Here is a 13,599-nt window from a genome sequence, read left to right on the forward strand (position 1 = left end):
AAACTGATTTTTTTTTTGTTTTTGTTTGACATAATAGCACAAAATTGGTTACAGAAATAAAATATGTTCTTCAGAAGTACATCCAGCCAATAAAAAAGAAGAAAAACGTATATCCCAAATCAAGGAACAATAAATTCTATAACCACAAATATGTACACGCACAAATGCACAAATACAAACACGTACACACACAAATGCACAATGTGTACATGTTTACAGTTAGCACCACTCATTAGGGAACAAGTTCCAGGACTTTTAGCAACAAAAGCATAATATACTTAGGAAAAATTACTCAATTTACACCTCCTTTACAATTTTTAATTTTAGGTCATTTTATGAATTGTGGCATGAGATACGAGTTTGTTGGTAATTTATTTTAGGAATTTTTGTGGTGTTGTTTTTGAACTTTTGCAGTCAAATCTACATTTTTTGGGTACTCACTTATGAAATTTTGTGGCTCAAAATATAAAAATGCATTTCGTACACCAATTTATGAGAATTCAAGTGGTAAACAAAGAGGGGTTCAAATCGGTAAAATGTCACTTCATAGACAATATGGAGGGGATAAAAATATTATCTTTATACTATGTAATATATTTTTAATAATGAAGACTTTGTTCGGTTTGGGTTTTATGGGAAGTTTTGAGAGTAATGAGTGGAGATAAATAGATAAAATTTATTGAAAATCGTGTCCAAAAATTTTGAGACTCCAAAACGAACAAGGCCTAAATTAGTGCATGGAAAATTGACAATTTAGATGAACAGAAATGTTACACACACAGCAAAAGTGCACAGATTTTATGCACAGATTTTTTGTGGGGCCTACTACGGGTCCCACACAAATAATCCAAGTCATTCATTAAATGTAAAATATTTTTTCAAGAGCCTTTGCAAAAAATCAGCTTAATCCAACACCTATAAGTGCTCGATTCAATCATCTAACTTTTCATTATCCTGAAATTCGAATGAAAAGTCAAATGATTGAATCGAGCACCTATGAGTATCGGATTGAGCTGATTTTTCGAGGGGTCCTTTGAAAAAATGTTTTACATTTAATGAACGACTCGAATTATTTGTGAGGGACCCATAGTGGGCTCCACAAAAAATCTGTGCACAAAATCTGTGCACTTTTGCTGTGTGTGTAGCATTGCTGTTAGATGAAAATGAAAGTTCAATATGACAGTTGTTGAGGGTGAGCCCATAATTGGGTGCTCGAAACAGCTCACCATATCGGAAATTGAAACAGTGGGAACTGTATGTCAGTGTCGTAAATACGAGGTTGGACATTAAGGTTGGAAAAACTTGATGAAGAAGGTCACGTGCTAATTAGGTTTTTCTTTTTTTAAACAACATGATGCTTGAACGAGTTTGCGTGCAGTTCAATTAATTTCAAAATCCTGAAATTAGCGACTTTAAAAATCCTCCCGTGCTAGGACCAAGAGACCCCCTACTATGCGCCAATACACTACAAGAGTGGAGGTGTAGGGCGCCTCGCTGTGCTCAATCTAAATTTTGTCGTCGTAATCTGAATGGTTCAGTTTGTAGAAATTGCTAAACGCAATGTGTAAGTCAAAATTCAAGTTAATCGAATCTTGATATCCAAATATATTTGTCTCACAGTCTATTTTAAAAGTATATACTAACCATCCATTTTTGTATGCCTAATAATAGTATCTAACAAAGGGGTCGATAAAAAAAAAAAAATCTAACAAAGGGAGTAAGATATCGTGGATTAAAAAATGGGCTAATGATATCCGATTAATTTAATTTTTTACTGAATAATCTATCCAGAGTGCTCTAAATTAACTGAACAGTTCAAATTACGATAATAAAATTTCAATCAGACACTATATGGCGCCATGCAATCCCAAAGTGCATTAGCAGCACTACAAGATCCCCTTGTACCCCAGCTTGGTTCAATGTATGAATCTATTTTTAAATTGTTAATGTTTTGGTGACTATTTCTGGCGATCACATTTTAGATACCATATGATGTGACACAATCATATTGCTAGAGTACAGCTCACTTGTCATGACTTCTACCAATGCAATAATACACGTCACATGATATCCAAAGTGTCGTTATTAGAAATGGTCGTCACAACATTGCTTTTTTAAAATATATATTTTGATTGATAAGAAATAGAAATCGTTAACTTTTCATGGCTGGATAGAGAGGGGAAAGCAGAGGATCCGATCTTCTCCATTCCGAAAAACTCCTATTTTTCTGTGTCAAAAAATTTTATGACCGTCGAATTGCATGATTTTTTTATTCTATGTTCTAAATCTCAAGACCAGAAAATCCCTCGCCACCGAAAATCTCGGGAAAGCAGACCCCAAAACCACCGAGGACAGAGAAAAGGACAATGATGGGGGCCCAAAAGGATCATTCCATGCCCATGTGCCACCCTTGTTGCCCATTTTTTACCCATCACTCCGACATACTACTCCCTACATGTACCGCCAAAAAACAAATACACTATTTTTTCCCCCCTCAATACGACATACTTTATTTTTTTTGTTAAAAAAAAAAAAAAACTATTGGATAGTGCAAATGTAGGTTTTCCGTGACAAAACAATATTCAAAGGGAGTAGATACCTTAATTATATAGAGTGAATTGGGACTACCATGCACGATCTTTTTGATGTTTCAATCAATTCATTCTTTATGTAGATACCAAAAGCACATCATTCTTGAAAACTGTTATGATTATGGGATATTGTTGTATGTGTCAGGAAAGAAATGGACAGTATAACAATCAAGATCTATTTCTCCCTGAACAATAAAGCCATTCAAACTAATTAACCTTCGTTCATATCAGATTGACATGATTATTTTTCGTGATTGATGTACAATTTGATACTTACACAAAACGAACGGATCAGATTCTCAAATGAGATTCTAGTGGATCATATTACGCGTCACGTGAGAAATCACAAAGGAGATTGTCATATGAAGGATTCGGATTCTTCGATGTGAAAGATGTACACAAAGGACACTGGTATTCAAAACTTTCTTCTGAAACGAATTTTTTGCAAAACAACCCATATACATCACCCTGAAAGGGATTTTTAGGCTGATATAATGATATGAATGAAAATGATGAGTTCTTTGGCAGTGGCAATGCCACAACCAAGGGGGTGTGGGGTCCTGCGACCCCATGAAATTTCCCCCATGAATTTTTTTTAGAAATTAATAGACTGACCCCATGGATATTTACGGCGACATCACATGAGATAATTTTCCCTTCATAGTACAAAATCAGAGGCAAAACAAAAAGCACAACGTGTTTACCACCTCTGTTATCTTCAAGTCTTCGATTCGACCGATCACCCATGAATAATTTTATAAGCTTTGCCCCTTGAAATTTGTATATACTCAAGCTTGATATGAGTTGTTTGGTTTTTTGGCAAAGTCTATATAGGATATGGGTTGTTTGATTTTTTGGGAAAATAATCATATAGACTTTGACGCTATTGACATAGAGACTATCATGTAACAATTTCAAAATATGAAATGGCATCGAATACAATTGTAGAAGCTCATATAGCTTTTTTTTGTTGAGAACTTATAAGAAAGATTATTAGTATATGCATTTTGATATCTTTTGTGTACAAGTTGAAACGCTTGTCGAGCTTTAAATGTGATTTTTTGTTGAAGTAGGTTATTAATTGCCATTATTATGTTACTATTTTTTTTTCGGTCTTACAATTGACAAAAATATTGACGTTTATGGATGACCCAATGCTCCGAAATTCCTGGAGTCGCCATTGTTATTTGGTTTCAAAGGCAGATTCTGAAGAGAGTTTTAGAAGACTGTTTTGAGAAGGCAACCAACCATGCATGGGGTTCTAGATTGTTGGTGATGTTAGGTGGGAGATGTGATGTGTGTGCATGTGGTAGTTGTCTTGTATTTCCTTGTGGCTTGAGGGTTAGACCTAGACCCTCTGATCACTCCAAACCTAATTTCGAAACGTGCATGTGTTTTGAGTAGATAGGGAGATCATGGGGCCCTCCTCCCAAGGAAATAATACCCCTGCTCTCTAACACATGAGAAAATGGTAGTTTATTCCATTGTCCTGATTCTTGACATCCTTTCTATTGTTTGCTTCACTTTTGCATTAAGGATTAAGACATCTATCATTGGCCAAAATTAGAATCGAAGTGTAGGATATGTACGGGTGTTTGGGAGCTTATTTTTTGGTTTTTTATTTTCAATTTTTTGGTCAGAATGTAGTTTAAATTTGGTAGAGTGTTTGGAAGCTTACTTTTTGATTTTTGATTTTCAACTTTTTTACCTTTTGGCTTTTTAGATTATGGTCATAATGTATTTTGAATCTTGGTAAATGTTTGGATAAATATGTACATAATGCATTTTGCAAGAGGAGTAGTGTTTGAGAGAAGCCAAAAATGAAAAAAGCTCCTTTGGACCACTTTCTTACTTCTCCTCTCCTTAAGCAAAATGAGCCAATGCGTTTTCCCAAAACCCATTTTCGGAATGGGGTGGCAAACAGCCAAAATAGGACAAGGCAATAATGAGAATCAAGTGCCAGAACTCATTTTCTGAAACCCATTTTGAGAATCAACAACCAAATAGCCAAAATGTAAAAAAGGGAAAATGAGAAGTTGAAAAAAAAGGTGCCAAACACCCCCGATTATTAATGGCTTTGATTTTGGGGAGGCTCCCATCTAGTCTCCTTCGTCCTTCCATCCAGTTTGGTCTAATTTGGGCCATTTTTGGGTTTTCTTGGGGTCCACAACAATAATTGAAACTATTCACTTTTTAGAGCTTGTTGAGAAACTTTCGGAAGCATCAGAAAACTGCTGCAGAGTCAGTGATGACTCTCAACAAGAAGTTTGAAATACCAAATTGTGCATTAGAATTTGCTGCCGTTGCCAATCGGGCTCTGCCCAACTAAGGAAGATCAATCTTGGGTTGAAGTCTACCGGCTGGCCTCCATTCGGGCAGGGCCCAACAAAACTTTCAGATCAAAACTCTATTAGATTGGATTTGTTTTTTAAAATAATTCAAGGTATTCAGGCTAGTTTCATATGCTGACCTCGAATAATTTTTAGGATACCAATATTAGTATCTATTAGCAAAGGCTCCCGATTAAAGTCAGTGCAAAACCCACGTGAGTGACTCTATAAAAGTTGATAGCACCAAGAGGTTTTGAATCCAAAATTTAAGAGGGAACAAATCTTCATGTCTCATATCTTGACCAAGAGGCCAACAAAACGAATCAAGCAACGTGATTTTGAGTTTGTATTTGGCTCATTATAATATTATTCATTCTATATATGAGTCAAGATTGAAAACTATTTATAACTCATTAAATTAGATTTTTAACTTTAACAGGCCATTTCAAAAAAGAAGAAAATTTGAACAAATTACTACTGACTCGAAAATGATTGTTTTTAAAGATAATAATCTACTAAGGATCGACTCCGTAAAAGTTCGTTAGATACGGACTCCAAAGATAAGTAAGTCAAAATTCTTCCGGACGGTCCTATGTGAGGTAGGTAATATGTCCCATTAGGTCATTGCGCACAAATGCGCACAAGTATCTTCCCACAAAGTCCTATTTGCACGCGCGCATTGTTCCTCTTTGTCTCTCTCTCCTCCGTCTGTCTCACGCGCACCCCACTCCCTCTCTTTATTTTACGTAGTAGAGTAGGTTTGGGAAACAAAAAGGTCTGACATGCACAGTGATGTAAGTGCAAAAGCAAACTACTAATCGGCCCCGGTGTCAGGCCCACCCCCCCCCCACTGACACTGTCCTCCTTTCCACTTTTACCCTCTCTCTCTCCCTCCGTCCCTCCCTTCGTCCCAACACTCTCTTATATTTGATTTTTCTGTTATAAAATTTTAAATACTAATAAATTATTTTTCACGTATTTTTTTAATAAATTTATATTTTTAAAATCTACTTAACGAAATCTATCAAACAAGCCTATATTGATGGTAAAATAATATAAAACGAAAAAATTATATTTTTTACGTAGTTTAAATTATCTAAAGAGGTTGAAAAATATGTTCCAAATTTCAATCCGTTTTTACGTAGTTTAATTATGACCATTTAGGATAAAATGAGCAGAAAACTGAAATCTTTCCACCGGTTTAAACAGATTGAAATTTGGAACACTTAATTTTTTTAACATTTTTAGACAGTTTATATATTAAAAAATAGTTAAAAAATTAAGTGTTCCAAATTTAAATCCGCTTGAACCGGTAGAAAGATTTTAGTTTCCTGATCATTTTATCCTAAATGGCCATAATTAAATTTTGACTCTAGAACTCTCGTTGATAAGCCCTAAGAGATATTTGATTCTAAAAGGTCAAAATTTCATTATGACCATTTAAGATAAAATGAAAAAAAAAACAAGATCTTTCCACCGATTGAACCGGATTGAAAATCGGAACACTAAAATAATTTTAAATAAATAAAAAAGAAAAAAGATACAGAGTATAAATATTATTAATTAAATAAAAAAATAACAAATTAATTGCAATGGTTGAAAGTTGGAAGTTGCGATGGTTGAAAGTTGCAACAGTTGGCAGTTGGCAATCTGAAGTTGTAAAAAAATTAATTGCGGTTCAAAAGTCCTTCTGAAGTTGGTAAAAAATTAATTGTACAATTGGTTGAAAAGCCCGTTGCAAATTCGACAGTAGCGCCTATATATTCAGTTGTCTATATATTTACTTGTGTATGTCTTGACCTATATATTCACACTTACTCTCATTCACCACATTCTTAAAATTTTCTCAACTTTCATTTCATTTTCGTAATTCATAGAAGAACATTATGGATCAGTGCAATTTTTTATTTTCGGATAGTTGGTCAGTTGGAAACAATGTTATGAATGATGTTTTGTGTGGGGAGAGCAGCTCCTACGTTGGGCGAGATTACACAGCCGAATTTACGACTGACCAGGTTAGTTAGTACGTATTTTGTTGTTATTATACATATTTGTTACTTATTTTGAAAGTAGGCTGCATAATGTTTTGTTTATACGTATTCATATGGTGGAGGCCAAATGCATCAAATGAAGCACAAGGATGGGCTCATCCTTATGAAACACGTCTCCAATTGTGGTACGAAGTGATGCAGATAGATCCGCCGGGACGACAACCACAATTTGGCGGAAATATTGACTAAATTTGTGCATTTATTTATGTTCATGTATTGGTTTTATATACTTAATTATAATTAAATGAATTTCGATTTCAGTTTACATTATTGATTGTTCAGAGAAATATAAAATAAATTTAAGTGAATACAACATACATAATTTATTTGAAAACTCAAATCTAGAAGTTTCAAAAAATGAACGACAAAAAAAAGAAGATAATATATTGGACCCAAAAAAATTATTTAATATTTCAGGTTCAATATTAGACTTGTTGATAGATTTCGTTGAGTAGATTTCAAATATATAAAATTTATTTAAAAAAATATGTGATTTCAACATTTTCAGACAGTTTATATATTAAAAAATATGATTAAAAAATTAAGTGTTTCAAATTTCAATCCGTTTGAATAGATGAAAATATTTTATTATTCTGATCATTTTATCCTAAATGGTCATAATTAAATTTTGACTTTAGGGCTCTCATTTTTTAACACTAAGAGATATTTAATCAACGAGAGCGCCATATTCAAAATTTAATTATGACCATTTAGGATAAAATAATAAGAAAACTAAAACTTTTTCTCTGGTTCAAACGGATTGAAATTTAGAACACTTAATTTTTCAAACTCTTGATACATTTTAAACTACCACAAAAATATAGTTTTTCTGTTTTACATTATTTCACCATTGATATTAGGCTCGTTTGATAGGTTTCGTTGAGTAGATTTCAAAAATATATAATTTATTTTAAAAAACAGGTGAAAAAAAATTATTAGCATAAAAAAATAAAATAAAAGTGAAAGAATACGGAAAGAGAAAGAGAGAGAAAGCATGGGTAAAACGGAAAAATCCCCTGGATCGGTGTCAGACCCCCCCTGACACGGGGGGGGGGGGGCAATTAACAGCTCCCGTGCAAAATGGTCCCTCACTCTCTCTCCTCTCTGTTTTCAGCCTTCTCTCTCTCTCTCTCTTACTATCATTTTCTCTCTCTTCTTTTTTAAATTCAAAAAATTTAAAAAAATCTTTTATAACTTTTTTTTGTATATATCTATTATTTACAAAATTTATATTTTTGAAATATACTCGTAGAAATCTAGCTAATGAGACCAATATTAAATATAAAATTGTGAATAAAATAAAATTTAAATTTTCATCATCCGTTTTATTTTGTCTAAATTTATAATTTACTATTTAAATTCACAATTAACAATGTTTATTTAATAACTAATTGTGTTTAAATTGTTAATTAATAGTCTAAATTTATAATTAACAATATTTATTTAAATATTAATAGTATTAATTAACTGCCTAATAGTATTAATTAACAGTTTAAATTTACAACTAATAGTATTAATTAACATCCTAACGATTTATTAACAATTGATAGCATAAAACAAAACGAAAAAAGTCTACACCTAAAAAAAATCATTCTTCCTAACATAATTTTACACCCAATATTAGTCTTGTTTAATATATTTTGCAGAGTAAATTTAAAAATATAAATTTTATAAAAAATGCTTAAATACAAAAAAAAAAAACTACTACTATTACTTTAGTAGTATAAGATTTTAAATAAAAAAAAGTAAGAGAGAGGAAGAGAGGATGCAGAGAGGGGCAGGAGAGAGAGAGAGAGAGAGAGAGAGAGAGAGAGAGAGAGAGATGACGCATGAGAGAGGGACGAGGAGAGAGAGAGGGACGAAAATGGGCAAGAAAGTGACTGGGGAGAGAGAAAGTACTTTTTTTTTTTTGCCACCCTGATATACATCAGCGGGGGTTAATGGGGGTGTTAGAGCATCTCCAGTTTTGACTCATTTTAAGACTCAAATTTAAAAATGGAGCAAAAATCACAAAAATCTCTCTCCAATCTTTGACCCAAACCCTTTCCCATTTTGGGTTTTACTCATTTTTTTGCCCAAATCTGAGACAACTTTTGCCTTGACCCATTTTTTCAACGGCTAGTTAGAGAGAGAGAGAAAGAGGGAGATGTGTAAAATTTGGGTTTGATGGTTGGAGATGTGTCTACCCAAAATGGATTTTTACCCAAAATTTGATTCAAATTTGAGGAAAAATATGGGTGAAGGCCGGAAATGCTCTTATAAAAAGTACTTATCTTGGCAAAAAATGATATTTAAACAACAATTCAAACACAACTTATACAATTTTTCACATACATATGGGGTCCACACATACTATTCTAAGAGTATCTACAATAGCATAACCAAAAGTAAGAGATTTCTAAAGTTAATAATATTGATGTAAAATTTGGCTCATAATACTATTATCAAATTTAGCAACCTTCTTAGAAATAATCAAATTTTGGATTTTGGATAACTAAAACTGGTAACTTTTTGCCAATAATCAAATTTAATGAATCGCACATTCTCAATCAAATACACCTATCGTTACAAAAAAATGTTTTCCCTCTTCCATTTTCCCCTATCCCTTTCTTTTTCAACAATATTTTCAAAAAAAATATTTTAATAAAAAACATTTTAAAAAAAACTAGTTTTAAAAAACTATTTTCTCCGAAAAATTGTTTTTTAACTGTTTAAAAAAAATTATACCAAAAAAACTGCTTTTTCCAAAACCTTTTCTTATATAAAAAAATTCAAAAATTATTTTCTATTTATAATAAATAGTTTTTATTAGTCTCAAAACTATTTTTGCAAAAACTATTTTCTACGTGCACAGTTTTTAATTTTTTTTTTTTTTGTAATTTGAAAAGGTAACATGACAACTTTTGATTATTTAATTTTGAATTTGTCATTGTAGATCTTTATATTACTAATCTTAGCAATCTCTTAAATAGATAATTAAAAGATGATGCTGCAATTTTTAGTTATCCATTTTTGAATATAGCATTGTGAATACCTTAAGAGCCTTAATTTTCAAACAAGTCCAGCCTATTTATCATTAAGAAAATGCTAAGCAAAACCCTTATGGTGGATATGGTATTCCTTCGGCTTCTCAATTAGCAACTAAATTTGAACAGAAAAGAGGGTCTAGGTTTCGCAATTCACTTCTTTAAAGGCAAACCTAGTACAGGAGACTCCCGCTTTGAGGAGAGGGTTGATATTTGCAGCCTTATCCTGTTAGGGTACAGGGTAGTGACGGTTTCCGTGATTCCAACCCGTAACATTCATGTCACGATAGAGCAATTTTATCATTGTGTCAGACCCGCCTTTTTTGCAATTCACTCCTCTCAGGTACATTTACTCCACACTTCATTCCCTCCCCATTTTACGGCTTAGATTTAGAGTAAACCTGATAATTGGAAATGGCTCGTTGTTTAACTTTTGACATCTGATGCTGTATAATAGTAGAAAGTAGAAGAGAAGAATGTTCTTTTGGGACCTATAATTTGAGTTTGGATTCCAGATTTGTAAAGGAAAGTAAAACTAGAGTAAAGTGTAGTGGACCAAATACTACACCAAATATGCTGGTTCGGCCACAGTCACTACGTTTGGCAAAGGCCGGGTTAAACTCCTCGATTTTATCTGATCCAATCGAGGCATTGACTAGGTTGCTAGGTCCGGTTGGACTCGATTCGGCACAAACGGCGTTCGGACAAGTAGGTATGAACGATTGGCCTATGCTGAGGTTGACACTTAAGCTCTCTTTAGGCTCGGACATGGTGGTTCGGCCAACTCGTAATAGGGTCGAGTCGAGCATCGAACTCTTAGGTTTGGATAAACAGGCTCGGAAGCGGCAATGTTCGGATATGGAGTATCCAACCGCCAACTCATACTGAGGTCGATGCTCCTCTCTATGGTTCATCAATGATGATGCTCGGGCAGGCAGCTGAGGATTGCTGGTCCTTCAGCAATAGACATAGAGTCGCTATGGTCGGTCTAGTGCTCGGACACTAGGGCGGTGAACATTATGCCAGCTCAGGCACATGCATATAACCATCTTACTTGGGACGACAAGGGTGACGTCATTCGAGCGGTTATGTGAAGAGATAATCACGAATGCTCGTGGGTGTGCCAGCTCATGCCTAAGGTTGTTGGCACCCTTATCTGTTACGTCAGGCGACGTTAGCCGAAGCGTGCCTGGCACATGCTAGTACTTGGGGAGCAAGTAAGGATGCTCATATAAAGGAAGCTAAGCAACCCTAAAGAGGGACATGATCTCCTACCCTCAAAATTCTAGTGCTTTCCCTACTTGCTCTGCACATTCTCACTCTCACGCCGGAGGACCATTCCGGAGTCCCTCCGGTGTGGTTTATTAGTCGTGCTTCGCTGTGCATGTTAGGCAGAGGGCTAGGCGTACCCAGTCGCTGAACCAGGAGGCTCAGGCTCAGGCTAGGCAAACCAATCCATCCGAACCAGAGGCTCAAGCGAGGTTAGCTGATCTTGATCAACAACCCCGCAGTAAGTATAATATTTTGTTTTTAGTGTCAATGGGTAACTAAATGAAATTATTGTATTTTTTAGTTTTAGTTGACCAAGCAAAAGTTGAAGTAAGGTGAGTTTAGACCAAATTAATCATTCTTAAAGACCATGGATATTATGGGTGTTCAGTGAATTCTTTTAAGAATTTCATAGTAATTTCTGGGTTTGATTGGTCGTCCTTGTTTGGAATTTATCAGTCATCCTGGACGAGTGGAACCAGAAAAGTGTAAGAATACGGACCCAAATGAAAAAAAGTTAATGAACTCTTTTTTGGAACCTTTTGTCATAGTAGTTTTTGGTTCTAATCTAACAGAAAAGGGCGTAAGAAAAGATAGTGGCAAGAATTTTGCCCAAACTTCCTGTAACTTCTTCCACTTGAATTTGTCCTCTCATCTTTTCCCTGTCATTTTTGGGTTTTTCCCAAAAATTCAAGATCCAAACCTGAACAGAGTGATATTTAGTTTCTTCTCCCAGTTAGATTAGTTTTTTAAGTCATGACTTTTATCTATTGGATTGCGTGAAATTGTTTATGACTTTCGAGATATCACAAGTTTGTCTGAATGTCACAGACTCTCAGTAGCTTGGCAGTGGGTAAATGCTGTTTCAGTACACTAAAAACCTTGACAGTAGATATCAATAGTTTTTCAGAGAGAATATGCAATTGTTGGAGGATCTATCAGGCACAAGTTTGCATCATACTGGTTATCTAGACTGAGAGTGCAACTTCTAAATTGTTTTGATTACTCTGGGATCATCTGCTGAGTTCATGGCTTAAACAAGCGATATTACCGACTTCGATCGTAGCTCAATGGTTGTACGTGTTGTACCACTAGGGTTTTAGGCGAGGTCTAGGGTTCAAACTTATGGAGAAGTCTTGAACGCCGGTTGTACTAACTTGACATACCAACCCGCTAGCATCCCGCACCAAGCAAACAAACTATTGTCTTGGTTATAGAAAACCCCATGTTAAGTTTTTGAGGACAGTTTTTGTTCGACGGTTTCAATGCATAGATGAGCAATCTTAGATGATTAGCTCTGGGTTGAAACTGCCATGTTATAGAAAATTTCCTAGAAGTGTCGAATCATTTTTTTCCTTCGCAAGTTGAGAGTAGAGCTAAAAATGCAACCAACTCAATTTATTGATTAGTTGCATGTTTTACAGTTACAAAAATGCTTAGTTATGTTCACTTTGCTGATCACAAATTAGTGTGTACTCATAGAGTAGATTATGCGACAATCTTGTTGCTCTGTGCTTTTCTTTTTACCACTGCCACTTCATCACTTTCCGTTAAAGTCAGCTTAAAAAGGGATAGCTTCTGCAGAAATTTTGGGGAAATGTTTGGATAATTTGGATTTTGAGGAACAGTTTGGTACGTACTTGCATACATCAATTGAATACGTTAAGTCATTGTATCATGTTACATAACATCTCCATTAACAACATAGAAATTTGACACAACACCCATGTTAAGTGTTTAAAAAGTCTAGCCTGCAACAAGAGAGCACATTTTTTTCTTTAATTTTTGTGATAGTTTTTAAAAGCCTTTGAGTCAGATATCAGATGTTTATGGACTGAAGTAGCTTCAATTGGTAGATTCATCTATAAAAATGGCATGCTAGAATAGCAGAATTAACTGAAACCCCACTTGATATTCACATGGAACATGGTAAAACTACAAAGTACAGACTGGAGTAAGTTTTCAGTTTATTCTTGAACACTACCCATGTTATGCTTATATTACGTAGTACTGCAAAACATTTAAAACCTTGGCCCAATTGTATAGACTTGACCCAGTTTCTGTCTGGGGCAGTTCTTACATGCCAATTCAATCGACTCAAATGGCACCTTGCCTGAGTTCCAGCCTTTCAGGTGCATTTGCTGAAGAAGGGCAGAACTTCAGTTAGGGGGGTCCAGGGCTAAATTCATGGACCCAAGCCTGTCTTCTGACAGTTTTAATTTCCTCAATGTTGGTAGTTTAGTAGTTGTAGGATTTAAGGCAACCTCTATTGCTTACGCATTAGGAGATCCCGGAAATATAGGCAAGAAGTACACAAATACAACTTTTAATA

Source organism: Rhododendron vialii, chromosome 2a, assembly GCF_030253575.1.
Source record: "Rhododendron vialii isolate Sample 1 chromosome 2a, ASM3025357v1".
Lineage (NCBI taxonomy): Eukaryota > Viridiplantae > Streptophyta > Magnoliopsida > Ericales > Ericaceae > Rhododendron > Rhododendron vialii.